Source organism: Haliaeetus leucocephalus, unplaced genomic scaffold, assembly GCF_000737465.1.
Source record: "Haliaeetus leucocephalus isolate CR32 unplaced genomic scaffold, Haliaeetus_leucocephalus-4.0 Scaffold944, whole genome shotgun sequence".
NCBI classification, from domain to species: Eukaryota; Metazoa; Chordata; class Aves; order Accipitriformes; family Accipitridae; genus Haliaeetus; species Haliaeetus leucocephalus.
The window spans coordinates 3788918-3809097 of record NW_010973380.1 but is presented as its reverse complement, the minus strand read 5'-3'; positions in this window follow the sequence as shown (position 1 = coordinate 3809097).

Genomic DNA, 20180 nt, shown 5'->3' with positions numbered 1-20180 from the left:
GGACAAACGGTCCAGCCGCAGCACACGCAGCCGTGCCCACGCGATGCCAGGGTATCACTCCCGCTGACGGCTGTGACGGGACAGCGTTTGAGGTCGCTGCTCCTTCTGGGATGGGACCAGCTCCGGGCACACCCCAGGGATGATGTTTGTGGGGTAAGGGCTGGCAAACCTCACCTCCCAGCTTGGCGAATAAAAAACATGGGGCCGTGCTAAAGCTATATAAGAAGAAGGACCTCTGGGGCTAAATAGGTTGTGTTAATTGTTTCCCACTCCCTGGGGTTTCTCTCTGGCTTTTCTGCCCTGCAAAAGGCAAACCTGCCTCATCTGGATACACCAGTCCTGGGTCAAGCTATGAGGTTATTCCTTCCCAGTGTTAACTGCTGCTATTCCCCCCTCCCCAACACATATCCCCCTGTTGCAGTTGTTTGCAGGGAGGAGAGCACATTTATTTCCTTAGCGATCTCCGCAGGTGTTTGCTGTTATGTCTGTCCTTCCCCGATTAGGTCTGGGGGTCAAACACCCCTACAGCCCCCAGGAAGGCAGTGGTGGGTGTCAGGGTTGAGGGCTGACCGTTCCAGGCCAAATCCCTTACAAAAATCACATCACACAGGCTCTGCTCTTCCCTCTCCCCAGAGATGTCTCTGGCTGCAACTGATGCTGAAACCATCCCAGCAAAGCCCTAAATCCTGTGGGATCTGAGCTCTGGGAGGGGAAGCCCAGGTCTTTTGATGCCACCTTGTGGAAACCTTGCTATCCTGCCGTCACCAGTGTCTGTCACCTTGGGGACAGGGTTGAGGGCAGCAGGGTGGACTGCTGATGGTTGGGGAATATTTTGGCATGAGGTTGGGTGCAGCTGATCCCATTTAGGCTCAAGCATGCCCAGAAAAGCTGCTCTGGAGGGACGAGGATCATCCAAGCCAAGCAGCCGGGCAAGGGGAGCACAGGACAGTCCACTGGTAGTTGGCATTAGTTGTCATCGCAGCGGTGACGACAGGCAACATGAGGGTGGTGAGCCTTATGTCAGAACAAATGATCTGCTGTCAGGCATGTAAGTGCTGTGGCTTGTGCTCCTTGTACTCCTCCAACCTCTTGCGGCAAGTGTTGTGGCAAGAAAAGCAGCTGTTCTCAAAAGGATGGAGAGACCTGGAGTGAGCCTTGAACAGGCTTTAGGCGGTAAATCCAAAATTGCAGTGCAAACCCCCATAAGCTCAGCAGCCAGATAGCCAGCAAGGTCCCAATTCCTATCCACGCTGCTTGGAACAGAAAATCCTCTATATTTACACTGCTGTGCATGCCTACGCTGGCCTGGGGTGAGTAACAACCTGCTGACCAAGTCCTCTCCCATTGAGAAGGGTTACCAACTAATGCACCTTTGGATCCATGTCACCCTCGGCATTTTAATATATGAACAGGATTGAGGTCCTCATTAAATGCAATCACAGGTGCTTTCTGTTCATAAAAGCCAGCCCAAAAAAGAGGAAGATCTGCACTTACCCCCATCCACTGCAGTCCTAAGAACTTCCAAAGCATTCCTCCCAGGAGAGCATCCCTGCCAGCAGGCTGCAAGCTGCAGGATACTGGATTTATTGGAGGGTAGGAGGGGAACACCTTCCCTCCTGTTGAACCTGGACAACAGCAAAGTCAAGAATTTTCCTCTATTGTTGTTTTGCCAGGCTCATGCTTTACTGCTTCCTGTACGCAAAGATTTTGGCTAACCCGCCAGATAAGTTAGTGTCTGAGTGGCACTTCTCTGAGAGACAGGCAGAGCTTTTCCCAGCCATCACACAGCATCAGACATCCCCCGGATTACCAAATTTGCACAATCTGTGCCTTAAATCTTTCTGAATATCTTGCTTTAAGCCTATATACCCTGATGACGTGAAACTCAGCATTTTAGCTCATACCGATATCTTCTGATACCCGATACAAGCATCTTAACGTCATTTTTAATTTGGAAAGTATGGGCAATGAACAAGTATCTTTAAATTCTGAAAATAATTAGGAAGATGATGTATTTTTTTGTGTTTTCCTGTATTTAACTTCATCTTCCCCTTATGTTGACACGGTCCGGCTTACAGTTTAGAAACCACAATAACAGCAAAAGCTGCAAGTTATATTACCATAAATCAGGTGCCCACATCAAATACAGTCAGTGGGACCTGGCTGATTTACATCCAAGTTGTATTTCAGGACATCAGCTCTTTCAAGGTACTCTTGCAAACTTGTATTACCACCTGGGGTACTTTGGACGAGTACAACCCACATAGGAGGTCAGGAGCAAAATAGCTCTTGTTTTCCAGATACAGAACTGGAAACCCAGCAGCACGATCACTGCTTTGGGAGGGGAGTCCCAGGGATGCTGCTCTGCAATTCGCATGGTTGAAAAAGGGATTTATTGAGACAATGAGGAAATATCTGCTAAATTCTGTCCTGTACCATGAACCTACAACACGGTAGATACCAACAAGTGTGCTATCCCATGGAAGAAGACATAACCAACGTCAAGCCAAAAGCTGTGAAAATGTGACCGTCTGAAAAGTCAGGCTAGGATTTCTTTTTTAGCAGCAGTCAGTTTGCAGCTTAGTATAAATGTTATCACTTGAACATCCTTTGTTTTGTACCATTGGGATCACATTCAAAAAGGTGCAGCATGCTCTCATGTTTTCCTTTCTTTTAAAAACCTTTAGGATTGAACCACAAATGGTATTTTCACATGAAATCCAGCTTCTTTGCCCGAGAGACAGCATAGACAGACGGTAATATCACGTTCCTCCCCAGGTCTGACGGAAATGCGTCTGCATTCATAAATTTAAACATCTGGCTCCACTGCAAAGTAGGTCAGAGCTCATCTGTCAAAGAAGGATTTGTCAGAGATACAGGGAATTGTATTTTCTCCTTCCTGTCTAATTTGTGTGACAGCAAAATAAGAGCAGCCGTTCCCTCCATAGGTGCTGGGAGGTGGTGGCTGTCCCCCGAGGGTGTAAATATTCCCCTGCAGTGGAATTAAAGTGTGACCAGTCCCTTGCCAGTGTGTCCTGTACAGCTCCCTTTTAGGTGACGCTCCTCACATTGGTCTCTGATGCCACACCAGTCCACACCAGTCCAACCCAGCACACAGACCTGCTGCCTTAAGCTTTGGCAGGCAACTCTGGGACTCCTCTGTCTTTAACATGAGCATCATTCCAGCCCGGGAAAAAAGGCTTTCCAAAAAAGTTTATCACTACAGAAAACGACAAGAGAACAGTTTATGAAACAACATCTACTGCAAAGTCTGGAGGGCAAAACCCCCAGGTCTGCGTGTAACCTCCGCAGCTCATCGGTGTGGTCCCTGGCACCTGGTGAACACTGCGGCATCAGCCTGGCCGCATCCAGCGCCGCCAGCACGTGCCCTTCCTCGTGCTGTCAGCAGAGCCCCCCTCTCTCTGAGGCACAACCCTTGGCATTGGCGTGGGGTCTCCTGCCCGGAAAGCTGCAGCGGGAGCATTCAGGCTGTGTTATGGGATGTCTCAGCCCAACTGCATTGCCCACCCCAGGCAGCTTCCAGCCACTGGTCCTCTGCCCTGCACATTTGTACCCATGCCCTGTGCTGGGAACAGGTCCCAGAAACCCTTCAGACACCTCCCAGCCTAAGGAAATACCCGAAGCACATGCTCCAACCCAGCGGTAGCACAGCAGGGCCACTGTTGTCTCCCAGGCCTGCCAAAACCCCCAGTAATTAAAATCATTTCCCTGCAGTCAGCAAAGGACGCTGCGGTTCCCAGCGCCGGCAGCCAGGAGCTGACTCAGGGGTAGGTGAGTGCATCGGGCTGAGCCCTGCGGGACGGGGGGGGGCTGCTTATGAAACGTGGCAGTGAAACAGCCCGGAGACCCACAGAAGTGACCACGCTGGCTGGAAGCTGCTTCCCCTCTGAAAACAGCCGGACAGGGAAGGGCTAATGTCCATGCCCTTCTGGGAAAGCCAGTGTCGTCCCCGCAAGAGCACTCCCAAGATAAGGGTCGTCCAGCTTCGCATCCCTGGGCTGGAGCCAGTGCTGAGCTCGGGCAGGGTGGCAGGAGGATTAATGTTGATCGGGACCCAGAGCAGAGCCTGAGGCCACAGTTTGGCCCCACTTTACTGCAGACTTGCAACAAATTGGCAGCAGTGAATGAATCAGTTCCAGTGCTGGCTTTCCAGGGAGGGTTATCCAGGTAAAACTGGGGCGACGGGGTGTGAACAAGCCCGGGATCTCAGCAAACAGCTACTGATGGAAGAAGAAATGGGGGAAAGTCAAAAGTGCAGGGAAAGCATCAGCCGCGAGATGGAAGGGGCTGATAAGGAATAATAAATCCCCCACCTTTCTCTCTACGATTAAGAGGGGTCAAAAGGAAAGTATGGAGTCAAGCCTGGGTGTAACTCCATCCATCTCCCCCATACCATAAAAGGGATGGGCTACCAGTCCTCCTTCCAGCTCTATCACTCCTCTTAGAGATGGCATTTGCATTCGGAGGCTGGTATTGCCTCCATGCTCCCCGCCAGAGCAGAGCCCCACCATGCCTGCGGGAAGAGATGGACCCTGCCCCGCCGCTCTCCCAACCTCTGCAGGCATGGCTGGCATGGGGGGCCCAGGAATTGCTGTATTTGTTTTATTTCCATTTAGCGAAAAAACTTGAGAGGAGAACGGCTGACTGCAGAGTACTGGAAATCTCACCCTCAGCCCTGCCCTGGCTCGCTCCTCCTGGTGCAGGACGTGAAACAGCCATGAAGTATCTGCAGGCACGTGCGGATCTCGCTTATGGATGGGAAACAGCTCCAGAGGGGACTGCGATGGAGGATGGAGCGGTGCGGAGAGACGGAGGCCTGCTGCCTCTAGCCCCGCCAGCACCAGCCTCTCCTGGGCATTTTTCTTTAAAATAATTTAACATGAGCCGTAAAAAGCAACAGAGGGGACCCGGCATCCTCGATGCGGCCAGGAGCAGAGATGCTGCTGGGTCTGTGGGTGCACAGAGGCACCAGGGCTCAGGTGGGCACCAGATCCAGGTGCATGGCGGTACCTGGGGACGGAATTCACCTCGGCTTGCACGTCAGCTCATGGACCACGCGGGACACCATCAGCTTTCCGCAGAAAATCTGAATTTGTTTGAGCTTTACAGAGGTTCAGCCCGTTTGGAGCAGGGTCAGCTGTGTGGATGGAGCTGGTGTGCAGGGATGTCCTTTTGGGGGCTGTACCCAACAGTGATGGGTTGGAAATCAGAGGAGGAAGAGGTTAGGCCCAAAACCATAAGAAGACATCTGAGAGATGCCCCTGTGCACATATGGCGATACATTTACAGCTCTTAGCTACTACAAATGACGGCAGTGGATGCTTTCCCACCCAGGATTAAGGGCAAAGTCATCCACCTGATATGCATGTTTGCATATGCATGTGCATCCATATGGAAGGAAGTCAAAAGGGACAGCAGAGAAACTGGGGAATCAGACAAATGAGCCTTTTCTGCCATGAGGAAGGACAGGGAAGGATGCCTACAAGCACATTGCAGGAGATGTCCTGCACTGTATGTGATTTCCTGGAAGAGGCTGAGCTCTATTTCTGAATGCAAATGACCCATATTTCTCCACATTAAAATGTGAATGAAATTTTTCCCATGATTTTCCAATGCTCACTTTCATCCCAAGCAGTGAGCAGGCTACAAAATATCAGCCCTACCTGTGGAACAAAAAATCCGGAAAAAACACGCATGCAGAAAACTCAGATTTATTGCCAAGTTTTCAAGCAGGAGGGACATGACTTGGTGCCTGTGAAGTGAAACGTTTTCATTTCTTCTGCTGAATCAAATTCAGACTGGAGTGTGACACTCGGGAGCCCCAGCCCTTGGGGACAGACCCACCAGCTGCCCTCGTCAGCCCTCAGATGGGGCTCCCAGTCCCTGTGCATGGTCCAAGAGCAGCTGCCGTGTGCCTGGAGACGTGACCTGGTGCTGGGTCCAACTCACGTAAGGAGTTGATATCCACAGCACCCAGACCCCAGCTCTCATGAAGCCCTGCAGGCAGCTGGACTACAGACTCAAACTGACCTAAAATTGCTATGTTTTGGTTCCTTTCAGCAAACTGAAGTGCTTTTCATTTTGATTCCCCCCCCCCCCAACCCTAAAGGATCCTGACAGCTTCGGCTGTTGTGTCAGCTGACTTTTCCATCCAAAAATAATAATATTTTTGATGCGAAATCCTCCGCCTGCTCTGTTTTAACTCTCCCCAGAGCCCCATAACTCTGTGTGTGTGGGGATGCCTTTGTGTCCTCTGGCACGCTTTTGCACATGGGAAAAAGAAAGAGCTTTTCCCTACCTGAACGATCGTTCCCATTATTGAACCTCTTTGAAGTCAAGCAATAAAAAGCCCCTATATCCAGGCACAGAGCTCCCTGCCAGCCCTTTAAAGTCTCAAATGCAAATTTCACTGTAACCGTACTGAAAATGTAGAAGGCTGCTCCAGACTATTGCATTGCTCTCACAAGTGAGCGGTTCTTCAAATAAATACCTACGCACCAGAGAACAGCTTCTTCCCATCCACAGGGTATGAGCATCTCCTTGCCGGGGCTGCGGTACGCCCATGGCCACATGGCTCTGGCCACCCTGCCAGTGAAAAAGCTGTAGAATGGGAAGAAGAACACAAGATGAATGCCAAAATAATAAAATAAAAAAATAAAATCTATGGCCTTGCACTGAAATAAACAATTTAACAAGGGAAGCAGGGACAGTTCTTGCAGCAACTGCAGGCATGTGCTTGTGTGTATCTGAAATTCAGCAGCTGTGGGGGGGCTGTGTACGGGTACAACAAAATTCCCAGAGCCACCATGGCTCTTTAACATGAGGTATTGCAGCACCTTTTCCACGCTGCATCATTTTTCTTCCTAATTAGACAGAAAATGAAGAAAAGGGGGTGTGTGTGTGTGACAGAATTCTTGTAACCCTGATGGCAGTAGGTGAGAGCAAAGCCTCATTCCCACAAATGAGTGCAAAATTAGCACACACCACTCTGCTCAAACACACCCTCCAGTCCCTGCCTCCAAAACTGGGGCAACGACAGTCCCCAGTCATGTATGTGATCTTAACCTATAGGTCTGTGAAGCAATGTAATGGCTCTGTCTGTCTGCTCTGTGGGGATGTGGCTTAGCTGGAACCCCCCAAAAAAACCTTGAGAAACATTTCTGGATGAGCAGGGAGAAGATGTACAGAGACATCCAGGCACAGCATGTGTAGGAGAGTGATGAACATGGAAGGAACAAAGCCAGACTTGGGTATATTTGTCCTATATTGTCCTAAATTTTTCTTTGGCAAAAAGAAAACTTTTAAAGTTTTAGTAGGTGAAGGCACTGAAAGGCCATGCCTGATTTTCAAGTTACCCCAAGGCACAACCGTGCTGGCAACCAGGCCAAATGGAGACATGGGAAAAGCAGCTCCCAGGGCTGCTAGAGATCCTCTACGTGACCTCGGGTACATCACTGTGTTTGTCCCTTTGAGTTCCTCAGAGATGGGCTAACCCCTTTTTCCCCTGCTGCTAGGTCATCTATTAAAGGAGCTGCCACATTCATATACCAGCCGCGCTCCTAAATGGGGCGAGCGGTCTGCTCATCCTTGGCAAGCCACTGAGATGCCCAGGTGAGAAAGAGAGCAGGCAGAAAAGCAGGCTACAGCACCCAGGTCCTCTTCTCTCCCAGACCAGCTCGGTTTCTGCGGGTGATGGTCTAGCAGCTGGTCCCAGCCCAGCTATGCGAGAGTGCCTGCCCAGTCCAAACACAGACCTCTGCCCAGCTACAACCAGGAGGCACCTTGGGAAAGTAGAAAAACAAGCAGCGAGAATAAACATCCGGATGAGGGCTGAGGAGGGAAACCAAAACACTGAGAAGCCAGGAATAATAAGAACCAAAAACAAATAGAAAAGAGCTAACGGGAGCAGCGGATCTAAAAATAAAATGAAAGAACAACAGCAGGGTGGAGGAATTGAGATATTTCGGGGGACTGGAAAAGCATGTAGGGCTTTCAGGGCTGAGTCTCGCAGTCGTGGGGCTCAGCCCTGGGGCAGAGCCAACCTCTCCCCTCACTGCCTTCTCTCCCAGACGTTGGGGAGGATGGAGAGAGTAGGCTGGGACTCTCAGGAGCATTCTGGCTGGCAGCAATGATGGCAGCCTGCCGCCCACCCCTGCCACATCTCCCCTTGGGGGCAAATGTGTTTGCTACCCTGGAGCAGGATGCAGACACTGTCCTGGGAGTAGATGCCCCATCCAAACCCCTTCTCAGCTCCTGCTGGATGTTGCTTATCCCTCCGACACACCTGCGCTCTGGCCCATGGGGCTCAGGGAGGCAGGGACCTCATCTGCTCAACCCACGTCTGTGGGGAGAAGACGTGTCTCTTGTACACCCCAAATCAGTGGTCCTGGTTGGGGCCAAACCCTGGTTAGCCTGGGAACTGTCCTGGGATGGCTCTGCAAATCCTGTCAATCTAGAGCTATTTGCTTGCTCCAACATTCATACCAAGAGACGAAACCACTGAAAATCAAACCCCTGAAACATCCTTCGTTGGTTCAGATTCCCTGAAGCACTTCAGCCCCTCGGGCCTAGGTCATACGGAATCAATAGGAGAAAAGAAATAATTTTCTTCTTCTTTTTTTCCCCAAGGAATTAACTCAGCTCACAGTGGGAAGGCTGTACAGGACGGACTCTGCAGCTGGCTGGCCCGTGTGGGGAGGGAGCGTGGGGTGCACAAACCCTCTGCGTGGAGGCCATTTCAGAGATGAGCATGGGGCCAGTCAGAGATGGGTTTAAACCTCCCCCTGAGAAGCCACGGCAGAGCTGGGACCTGCCTCCACTTTCTCCAAGCTGACCACAGGGCTCATCTGCATAAGCACCTTCTCTCCAAGGAGGGTCCAAACACCTCCAAGACAGAGGCCCTACATGGGACATTCAGACATTTGGTTTTTTCTTTGGGGTTTCCCCATTTTTCACCTGATGCTCAGGGCTGGGAATCTGTTCCCATCACCTTTCTCTGCCACCAATGCTCGCCTCACCCCGGCACTGGCACTGGCTCCTCAAGATGGCATTTCCATGGTGGGACTCCAGGAGATGCTGGGAGTCCGGGAGCACGCTGCAATAAGAGAAAACACTTTGGCCACCTCGGCCCTTGACTTAGAGCAGTTCCCCTCTCTCGAAAGCAAGATGAGCTGGGTCACCCCGAGCTGGGTTGCGGCGCTGCTGCCACCAGACCCAGTGCACCAGACCTCCCCTTTCCTGCTCTTGGAAGCCCCCTGGTCTCACCAGGGCTGCAAGTCCACGGCCACCTAATTAAAACTAATGGTGAATTTTAAAGACAGGGAAAAATAAAACAATAAAAATAAAAGAAATCAGTCTGGATGGAGAGCCAAGGAGGCCACGTGCCAGGAAAGCGAGCCGCCTGCCAGTTTGGCACAGAGTGAATGCTTGGCCTGTTGAGATGAGACGCTGGAGCAAAGCGCACTGAAGAGGCACTTACCGTCTTCGGGGAGAAAGGAGAGGCAGGGAAGGGGCCAGAGACGAGGACCAGACAGAGCCCGAATGACGGCTGAATCCCAAACACGCTGGAGCATGAAGATGGCTGGTGGGGAAGGATCAAGACACGTCCCCGCCAGGGACTTGGCTGGTGTTTGTCAGCACAGCCTCATAAATGACAATACTGCGACTGCTGCAGACAGGCTCCCACCAAAACCAGAGCTGGAGATACATGGAGCAAGGGACAGTCCCCACCAAGCGCGTTGAGAGTGCTGGGCTGTGGAGCAGCGGGAAAAGGCTCCCAGCAAGCTGGGGAGCACACGGCGATGGGGCGAGGAAGAGAGGAATGGGGCCAAGAGCAGCATGTGATGCACCAACCCGAAGAGTCAGAGGTTCAAAGGATGGTGAAAGGCCCCAAAGCCCTTTGCCCTGTGTGGGAACGAGATACCCAAATCAGCACCGGGTGCTGAAATGGGGGTGCAGGGCAGGCAGATGCCCAGGCGCTCCCCATGCACGCTGCACCCCGGCAGGGCAGCAGCCTCCTCCCGGGCTGCCCCAGGCCAGCAGCGGAGGAGGTGGGGAGGCCGTGCATGACTTTCCCCGCTTCCCACCTCTGGCAGCATGCGCTGGCAGGCAGCATGGGCTGCTTTCCAGGATCCGGTCTCTCCTTGGCCCCTTTCCTCAGCTCCCCAGGACACGGCACAGCAGACAGTAACATGCCCGCCTCTCCGTGGGCTGGTTTCTTATGACCCAACGCAAGGAGCCTGTGAAAGGAGGAGCCGCGGCCAAGTTTCCCCTTGTTTTTACTTTCCCCGTTTCATTTTGTCTGGGTCCAAGTGGTGGGTTTCGAATCCAGCCTTTCCCTTTTGCGGTTCTCCCCCACCGGTCCCAGTGGCGCTGTAAGAAAACGTTAAGTCAGAGGCAGCCGGCACCTCCCTGGCTCCAAAAGCTGTGCCCAGCGGGATCCCAGCCGGATCCTGGGATGGGCTGGCAGAGGACTGATGGAAACGCACCGCTACTTTGTGTCTCTGCTGGGGAAAAAGGAAATTGAGTTGTTCAATGTGCAAGTCTGAGCTTTCAAATATGGGGTTTTTTTCCTCCCCAAACTCCCCCATTTCTGTCCACGCACTTCTGGATGTGTGGCCACACCAAGACTGGACCTGTTGGCTTTTCCAACAGGTTTCTCCTAAAAAGCCCAGCAAGCTCCTCCACCGGCCCCTGTACACCCCGATCCCCTGGTCATACACTGCTGGAGCTGCACTCTTCACCTTTGCAACCTGCTCAGGATCAGGCCCTTCGCAGCCTTCCTTCCCAAAAGTGGGTCGCCCGTGAGAAATTAATGCATTTCATACACTAACCTGCACGGGTAGAAGATTAAAAGGCAAACAGGGGCTCACTGCTCTCTCCCCAGGCCTCCCGGCTGCGTCCAGATTTGCTGGCGCTCCGTCCCCTCCCCTTCTCTCCTCTGGGCATTGCCTGCCCAGCTGCACAGCATCCCGGCGAGCTGACAGGATGAGTGACGGGTAAACAGAGCTTTTCCATGGAAACATTTGTTCAACAAAGAATTGCAAATTTTCATGGCGAGTATCTGGTTTCCTCCAAACTTTTTTGTTGTTGTTTCTGAAAGCTGCCCGGCCGGTCTGGATCTGGCTTTTGCAAGCATTTTTTTCCCCTAATGCTTAATTTTCAGTAACTAGGATCTCCCTGGTCTTTTTTTTTACTTCTTCTTTAGGTTTCCATCCTTTTTTCAACATAGATGGAGGCAACAGCATCTTTTTTTGACTTTTCTGCAGGGCACAAACTCTCCTCCTCTCTGAGAGGTTAATGGTAATGATTGGTGACCCAGGAAAGGGCACATGGCTTTTTAGGCTGAGAAAAGCTCGAATCGGAGATGTGGGACTGGACAACCTGCTCTGGGCCACATCAGCCCACAATCATGGGGGAAAAAATCCAGGTTTTTCACAGAACCAGCGAGGAGCAGGGATAATATGGGGTAACACTGGCTAAAGCTCCTAAAGGACACACTTAAGCACAGAAGGAGGCAAGACACCACGTCCGACTGTCCAGAAGGAAATAAAAGACGGTGCCTGCAGGGTACCTGGGTCCACCTGGAGTGCTGTGACAGTGTGGGGACATCCCCGTGCCCAAGGAGCCCAGCCCAGTCCCATGGGTGCATCTCACTCCATCCCTTTGCCCCAGCGCTGCCTTTTCCTTACTTAATTTTTTCCGAGGAATTCTGCCCCGATCCTTAGGATGGAGTGGAGGGAGGCAGAGATGCTGGTTTCTCCCTGGCGTGTGCCCAAGGCCGGGGTGCCCAAGGAGCCGGTGGGGTCCCCAGCACCAGGACGAGGTGACAGCAGGTGGCACTGCAGCCCCAGGAACGCGTCGCAGCTCTCCTCCACATTCCCACTCCCACTCCCACTCCCAATCCCTCACAGCTGAGGGCACAGGCAAAGCAGCCCCCCCCCCGCACTCCCCACCAACCCTTAGGATTTCACACACCGCGAAGCAGAAGAGCTTGGGATATTATTCCTAGCCGACGCCGGTGGCGGGGGAAAATCACGTTCTCGGCGAGCGCAGGGATAAAACTTGGAGGAGAGAAGCCCCCTCCTCGCTCTGGGGGGGCAATGGGATTTGCCGCTCGCTTTTTGGGGTGCAGGAGGCTGAACGTGCCTGTTGCTTGCAAACAGGGGAAGCAGGAGGAGGCAAAGAGTCCAAGAAAATCAAGGTAGCCCAGACAAAGTGCAACCACCAACCACCGCAAACCAGGGGGTTTAGGGAAGGAACCCAAGTTGCTGTGAAACCGTGAATGTGAACACAGAATTTTTAAAAAAACAACATCCTTCCATGAACTATACTGATTTATGCCAGTGAATGTATACCAGTCTCTCCAGTTGTCCCTGCTAAGAATATAACCAGGGATGCACCATAGTCTCTGTTCCCATCCTATAACGGCTCTGAGAGTTCAGGTTTTATTTTTAGCCTGGCTTCCTCCGGGCTCTGTCTGATCTGATTTCTCCGGAGAGAAGATTTTTTCTGCTGAATGCCACCCTCCTGCTAGAAACCCCCATTTCCCCCCCCCCGGCACTGCTGAAGGGATTGACCGTTTCAAGCAAATTTGAAAGATAAATGGGTCAAATTTGGAAAAAAATGGCAGCCAAGTAGAGATGAGAGAGACCTAAAAGAGCATCCCGGGGTGAGACAGACAAGCGGGACTCAGACATCAGAGTAGCTGGTCGGTGGCCCAGGGGAAGTCAGGATTGCTGCAGGAGGAAGGAAAAAAGGATATTTTCCTTCTTTCTTTCTTTGATTTGGCCGGTGTATTATTGCCAAGCTCTTTGTGACTTGCTTTCAAGCAGTTTGCTGTGAGCATTCAGTCAAAAATATGAGCAGTGTTGGTTAGTGGTGTTTGGTCGCGTGATGTTGTTTCTGGCCAGCAGTTGGTTGAGCTCATGTCTTGTAATTAGTGGGTGGGCTTGAGGAGACCACTGCGGCTTCCGATCTCTCGGGGAAAGGGAGAAAATAAGCAGGATTAAGGAATTTTAGAAAATTACAGGCAGTTTCATTTCACATAAGCTTTGCCAGGAACACCAAGCCCTGGAGAAGGACGGCCACTGTGGGATGCATTGCCCATGGGCAGGACTAAAGGACTTTGTTTCTCGTCAGAGTCGCCCAAATAACTGTGTTTATCTCTCTGTGTGTGTTTGTGCATGTCTCTGTGTGTGTGTGTGTGTGTGTGCACAAATACAGCATTGCCTGCCCAGCGGCCCATGGGCTGGCAGTGGCTGTGGGAACATGGTACTTCTGCAAGATTAAAGGGATATATTCCATCTACAAACACATTTTTACACAGATTTCATTGTTAATCAGGCATTATCAAAAGCGATAGCAGGATTACTATAACTGGAGGGACCCAAAGGATGGGGAGGGATGTTAGAGCATGGGGAGCAGCGGCTCCTCATTTTTAAGCGAGCCGATCTGTTGAGGTGACACCAGCACGTGTCCAGACCAGCCCGCCCAGGTCCTTGGATCCTACTTGAGCTAATCCCCTTCTTGCTCACATGGTTTTTCCTGCAGCAGAGAGAGAGAGAGAAAACCAGCCACAAATTCCCCAGGAAAATGCCAATTGTGAAGCCACAACAACTGAGCAAGAGCCGTAGGAGTATATGCAGCACTCAGAACTGTTTTTCACTAGGGTCTCTCTTTGTCCTTGGTTTAGGGACCTGGCAGGGGATTGGGACCCCAGCTCCCCAGCCTGTCTCATCCAATACCCCAGTGGACATTTCTGCTCCAAATATTCACTCCGCAGCATTTAAAACTCACGAACAGTCGGTACTTGGTGCTAAATGCACTAAATAAATGCAAATGCTGTTTCAGGTGGCTATTTACACTCCTGCTGCAGGATGCAGGTTCCGACCATCCCATTCACATCTCAGTGGAAGAAGGTTCCACCTCCAGTATCATGAAACAGTCCCTTGCTGCTATTTTTTCCCAAATAACAACCTTTTCTGGCCCGGTTTTGATAACAAATTTTGTCTTGAGGGAAGGATTGACTCGATATTCAGAGCAGAGAGGATCTGATCAGCTAGGTGCTGAGGCACATGCCTAAAAACACAGCTTTTTGAACTACAATAGACACAAAAAAACAATGTCTACATTCTAACTGCAAACATGGATCTAATGCTGCACATCTTGCTCATGGGAATGGCTTATCAGGTGAGTAGTTCTACAGAGTGGCTCTATCAGGTGTATTTATCCCTATATATGCATGTATACATATATGATATGTTTATGTATTGTGTCCCATTCAGTGTAGATGTTAATCATATGCTGCTCCACCCAAACAATGTTAGAAGTGGCCTATGTCTTGCTGGCAATGACTGCTTCCACCATCACTCGCGTGACTCTTGTTCGCAGGCTTATTGCACCAGAGCTGCCAATTGCAAGTCCCTGGGCCCTAAAAGAAGGAGTTTTCACTAAAAAACAGTCACCTTCAGGCAAGAGCCCATTGCTTTTCTATGGCAGGGCTTCAGGCAGCAATCATCACCCCGTGGGGACATCTCGCCCTCGGGATGGTGCCCTTCACTGGCATCCCTGCCATGCTGCACGCATCCAGCGCCGGGGCAGGAGTCACCTCCAACCAGCCAAGAATATCTCCCTCGCTCTCTCCCCCACCCCCTTCCTTATTTCAGCAAAATAACCAGGCGATTATTTTTCCACATGAAAGTGCCCTGGTGTTCAGGTGGACAATCTGACTCCGGCTGAGCCGCCTGGAATCCCTGTGGTTTTGATTTTCAGCGGAGAACAATCTTATCAGCCCAGATTGTACACAGAGATAGGGAGCCTTCGGGTAGGGTTGCATAAGCACAGATTGCCTCAGCTGGGATGGGTAAGGCTCCGCTCGCTGTATTTATTTGTTTTCCCCACCGTGGGTTTCAGGTTCTCCTGGTGACCATCATTTCAGCTTTCTTTCCCCGCTCATTGTTTGAGCAGCCGAGCCTTCCTCATGGATCACTGGGCAGGAGGTTCAATTTAAACCCTGCCTCAGCCCTCAGCCACTTGCATGTTGCCTTGAGTCATTTCTCCTAAATAGGGCTTTTTTTTCCCCATCCCACTATAGTTCTTCCCTGGGTGAGGATAGGATAGGCCCCAATTTGGGATGGATGTGATTCCCCCCTCCCTCGACACACCCGTTTTGGCCTCTTCTCCTCCTGCCAGCTCCTCTTTCAAACCTGGCAGCTGCGTGGGCACCTTGTCTCCAATTGCAAAGGCAGGATATACGGTTTCCGCGGAGGCCATCAGCAAATAGCTGTGGCTACGTAACCATGGCAGAAGAGGGGGAGGAGGACAGAGAGGCATCCTGAGCAAAGCAAAGCCCCCAAAACATCACCCAGAGGAGCACCGGGGCGGGGGTACGGGCTCAGACACTCGGGTATCCGAGGACAGCATATGCTGCAGCTGGCGCTGACACGGGGGGTCCCGTCCCACACCGTACGATGCTCCTTTCCCAGGGCAGTCCCCTCGTGTGCCACCCAAGGGGATGGGGTGGCAGGGACTGTATGCACCCATGCAACTTCCATGCAGGGGCTCTGGGATATCACTGGGACCTGGCATGAAAAGTCACTGTACAAGTCAGACTGTGTCTTTTCGAAAATGTTTTTGATTTGAAGTTAACCCTGCAGTGGCGTGGGAGACATTGTGTGCATGTTGAACTCCCCTTTGCTGTGGGAAAACCTTATGTCTCGGTCCTATTCAGAGCTTTTGCTCCTTTTGTCTCTTTTCCTCCTGGTTTAGAGAATTTTAAGAAATCTTCCTTGTACTGATGCCTTCAGACCATGTAACATCATCTCTTCTCCTTCTCTAAGATGGATTACCAAATCTGACTCACCCATAAACCAGAAGGGACCACTGTGATGAGCTGGTTGGACATCTGGTGTGCCGTGGGCCCAGATCAAGCCTGCTAAACATCTCCCAGAAAGTCATCACAGGCTTTGTAGAGGGTTGATTCTTCTCCCTGCTAAAATGTTCACCTCCCTTTTAGGCTTGACTTAGGTCATGAGTGGGTACAGGCCAGAGTGAGGCAGTGGGGATGACCAGCTGCTGACCACCTTCACCACGATCATCATATCTGCTGTCACGGACTTTGGCTGCACCGCTGTCCCCCACCACCCCAGTACCGAGTTCCCACGGGCTGGTGACAGCCAAGTGGGTGAGCAGCTGAGCCCCAAAGCTCCTTTGCTGAAGGTCTCCCCCAGCCCAGGCCCCGTCCGTAGGTGGGGAGCTCAGAGGCAGAGCAGAGCTGAGGTCTCCAAGCAAGCAGCCTGCAGCTCCCCCTCCCCATGCCCTGCTTTGCCTTTGCCCTCCTGAGGGCTCGTTGAACCTCCTCCAAGTTACCCTTCCGACCTGGAGGCCTCAGAAGCAGATCCTGCACACAAAGGTAATAGATGGGGCTGGTACAGCCCAGGGTGGCACCAGCTTCTTGGCCGATGTGTTGCACTGAGGATGTCTGTCTGCTTCATTAGGCACCGTGTCTCTTGGGGACAGCACAGCTCCAGTGTCCCCACATCCTTTGTCTGAGCTCTTCCCTCTAAGAAATAATCCCACCTCCCTGTCAAGCACCTCCTGGGCCTTTGGGGACGTTGGCTCGAGGGGCACTTCTGCCAACAAACATTCCTCCCGGCTCAAGCCTCAGCATCTCCACCTCCCACAGGGACGGCAGCGATGTGTGTCCCCGTCTAAGCTGTCCCAGCAGTACAAAACCACCGCGAGCTTTCCCCCGCCATGCACCCAACAGCCACCGAACACCCAGGGGAGCATGGAGCAGGCCAGGGCATCCCCAGCTCAGCTCTGCCGCAAAGGGTACCACTTGGAAGCCACCATGCTGGGGACAGAAATGTCCCCTGCAGCCGAGCACTGCTGAGCCCGCTCACCCTTCCTGGCTCCCACTCGCTTCGGTTCTGCTCCTGTAGAGGAGCGATGCAGGCAAAGCCCTGCCGATGTGGGCAGAAGGCAGCCTCTGGCTATGGGGAACCAAGCAGCCCGTGGCCAAGCGCTTGGGCAAGTTCTGAGGTTTCTTTGTACCAGCGCCTCTAGCCCAGCCCTGGAGGGCTCCCAGGAAGGGAACAGCAGTTTTTAAGCTGGTGCTCCCTCCCTCTTGCACTTTTTGTCTCCCTGCTTCTCCGCTGGCTCCAGGAGATTAGGCATATGAAGATCTTAATTCCCTAAACACACCTCTGATTTGTTCTACTGTGACATAGCCCTTCTGTTGAATGAAGCACACGCTGAGGCCATGCCTGTCCACAGCAAAATCCCCCCCATGCCTGCACGGCCGGCGCTGTGGGTCCCCGTGACACCCACCACCCTGTACTGGGCAGTGGGAATGGTGGCAGGGGGGGACACAGGCATCCTTTGGGGCTCAGGAGAAGTGCCCTGATGGTTTGCAGATGTGATTTCATTTTTCAATTGTTTCTAATTTGTTTGGGGTTTTTTTTTCAATTCTAGAAAAGAGACAATTTCTTCAGGGAGTGTTAGCCACAAGACTCATTTGGCATTGTTTTTTAGTCAATTGGTTTTGTCTTGTATTATTAGGAATATTATATTACATAATGATAAGCTGCGGCAACTTATTATGGGGACTATAAAGGGAGGCAGCGTGGGCGCACGGAGCACCAGCCGCTGGCGCGGGGCAGCCTCCCTCCGCGCTTCGTCATCTGCCCTTGCTCTGACCTTCAGCAGGTCTGTCGTTTCCCTGGGTCTGTTTCCCCTCCTGTAAAACAGGGCCGATACCCGCTCCAGCTATTAGCTTAAAAGCTTTTCCATCCTTAAGTCAGAAAAAGAGGAGTTTTTCCCCTTTCTTCCACCCTGAGAAGCAGGCATAAGGATCTTCTATACCTTTTCTATCACGGCTGAAAGCCGTGGGAGTCTGAGCGGGTATGGCACCGTACCGACGCAACCCTAGCAGAACTAGGCTGCGGATGAGAAGCTAAGGCAGAGATGGGAAGGAGCTACTCTGCCCACGGAGACATTTTCCAAAAGCATTGGACAAGTGAAAACAGGAAATTGTAATTGAACTAAATCTACCTCTTTAACCTTGTTATTAGGATTGGGATTATATGCTCCGGAGAAAGTTCAACCTCTGTTTAAAATTTGGGGAGGTGGGAGCAAATGCTAGAAACCATGGGGAGAGAGGAAATGTTCCTGCGCTTGGCGACAAGTCCAGTTGGAAGGAAAGAGGGGGTGGCACAGGATGGGGGTTCAAGCCTGGTGCCCTCCTTCCAGACAGCATCAGGCTGCTGTTGGGGCAAGTGCTGATAATCTCTGGGAAGCCTGGAAATTTGGCGCTCTCTGCCTGAAGATTAAAGCAAATTTTCTGCCGTTTCCGTATTTAAAATTGCATCCACATCCAGTTGGGAAAGATGACGGTGTCTCAGGTTACTTTGTACACTTGAGCTGAACCAAAGCTCCTGTAGATCTGGGCTCTGCCACCTCTGCTCTCCCCACACAGCACCTGGTGCCCTCCGAAAACCTGACAGCTTCAGCCCCAGCAGGAACAGCAAAATCCACCCTTGAAGACGAATTATCGCAGCCAGGTTGGCCAAGCACCACATTGGCTCTACCTTTACTGCATCTGCTGGTGTTAATGACGTCCGCATGCATCAGGCAGGTTAAAGCACCTGCCTCTGAAGGCGACGTATACAGAGACCCAGCCCCCAGCAGCATCACCCCATAGTGAGCAATTCCTCAGATGCAAAATTACTGACAATGACGACACGTACCAGCTACGCAGACAGGGAGGTTTCCACCTGTGCCGGTGCAGTGTCTGTGAGCTGCTCTCCACTCACTGGAGGAAAGCAGGAGTAAGGGAGAAGCTCAGAGGTGAAGAGTTATCTTGGGGCATGTGCCATTTTCTTTACAGGTCTGCAGAGTCCGAAGCACTTCAATAATAGTTAAACAATTGTTAAATAGAACTTTATCTTCAGGCCAGATAACAGCACAAGCAGCCACTGGCTGCCTAGTGACAGGCGACTCGATAAAAGCATCTACCCGGGAGGGAGTGAGTCCGGATGCCTTGGCCCAATCCTGCCTGTACCGCACACCCTGGCTCGTTCCAGCTGCCGACGTTTCCAAACCTGCGTGTTCAAAATGATCCTCTGACATCTGGCTGAGCAGGCCGGGTTTGCAAAGACCCAGGGTACAACTGTCTCCTAACCACAACGCGGCTCCAGGATCCTGGCGTTGCAGCTGGGGATGCATGAGCTTTAGGGAGCCAGGCCTGGAAATGTCGCATTTAAATCCATCGGCTGAGCAAGCATCCGCTCTTCACCGCGGGCCTCTGCGGAGGATTTGCCAGCACATGGCCCAGGGTTATGAAGGCCAAGAGCCGGGTCGTACCTGCCCCTCTGCGGGTCCGGGGGGGAGCGGGGAAGCGGAGCCGGGCAGGGGCCGGCAGCGGGGCAGGGGCAGAGCGGGCGTGCGGCTCACGCGTGGGACAACGCTGGCTCGACGTGACCCGGGAAATGAAACAAGGAGAGAGGAAGGGGGGCTGGCTTTCTCCTTGGGCATTTGTTTTTATACACTGAATTTCCTGCTCGGGGACTCTAAGTGTAACCTCTCCCCCCCTTCTCCGGGCTGCCCCCAACATGGAGGTAAACTGGGGAGAAGCGGGCTGCCCGTCTGACTGCGCCGGAGGAAGAGGTGCTTACGGTAGAGGTGACCTTTCTAAATCCCTGCTTTGGACAGACATTTCCAATAAGTGCTGAAGAAAAGCCTGCCAGTTCCAGCTTTCTCAGCCTGCTCTCCATTTTCCTTCCATCCTCTCCAGGCTGAATTTAATCCGAGAAGGTTCCTTTGAGCTTTTGTGTGTTGCTGGGGGAGATGTGGGCGCACAAGGGATCGCGTTACAACTTTCATTTCCTGAAATGTTTGAGGGAACATCCAGGGTTTTATCCACACATCAGGCAAAGTTGAGGGCTCGGATTTCAGGTCTTGTCACTCAGCTGTCACCAGACAAATGAGCCTCTCAGAGCTGGAGACGGGGAGAGCTACCTGCTATTCATGACCCCGAAAGCAGGTGATCACTCATGGGAAAAGCAGGTAGAATTAATCATTCCGCTGTTCTCCATTTCCTCCCCTTTTTTGGCTGACCTGGACACAGTGTGAAATCTGTCCTGGGAGGTGAGCGGGAG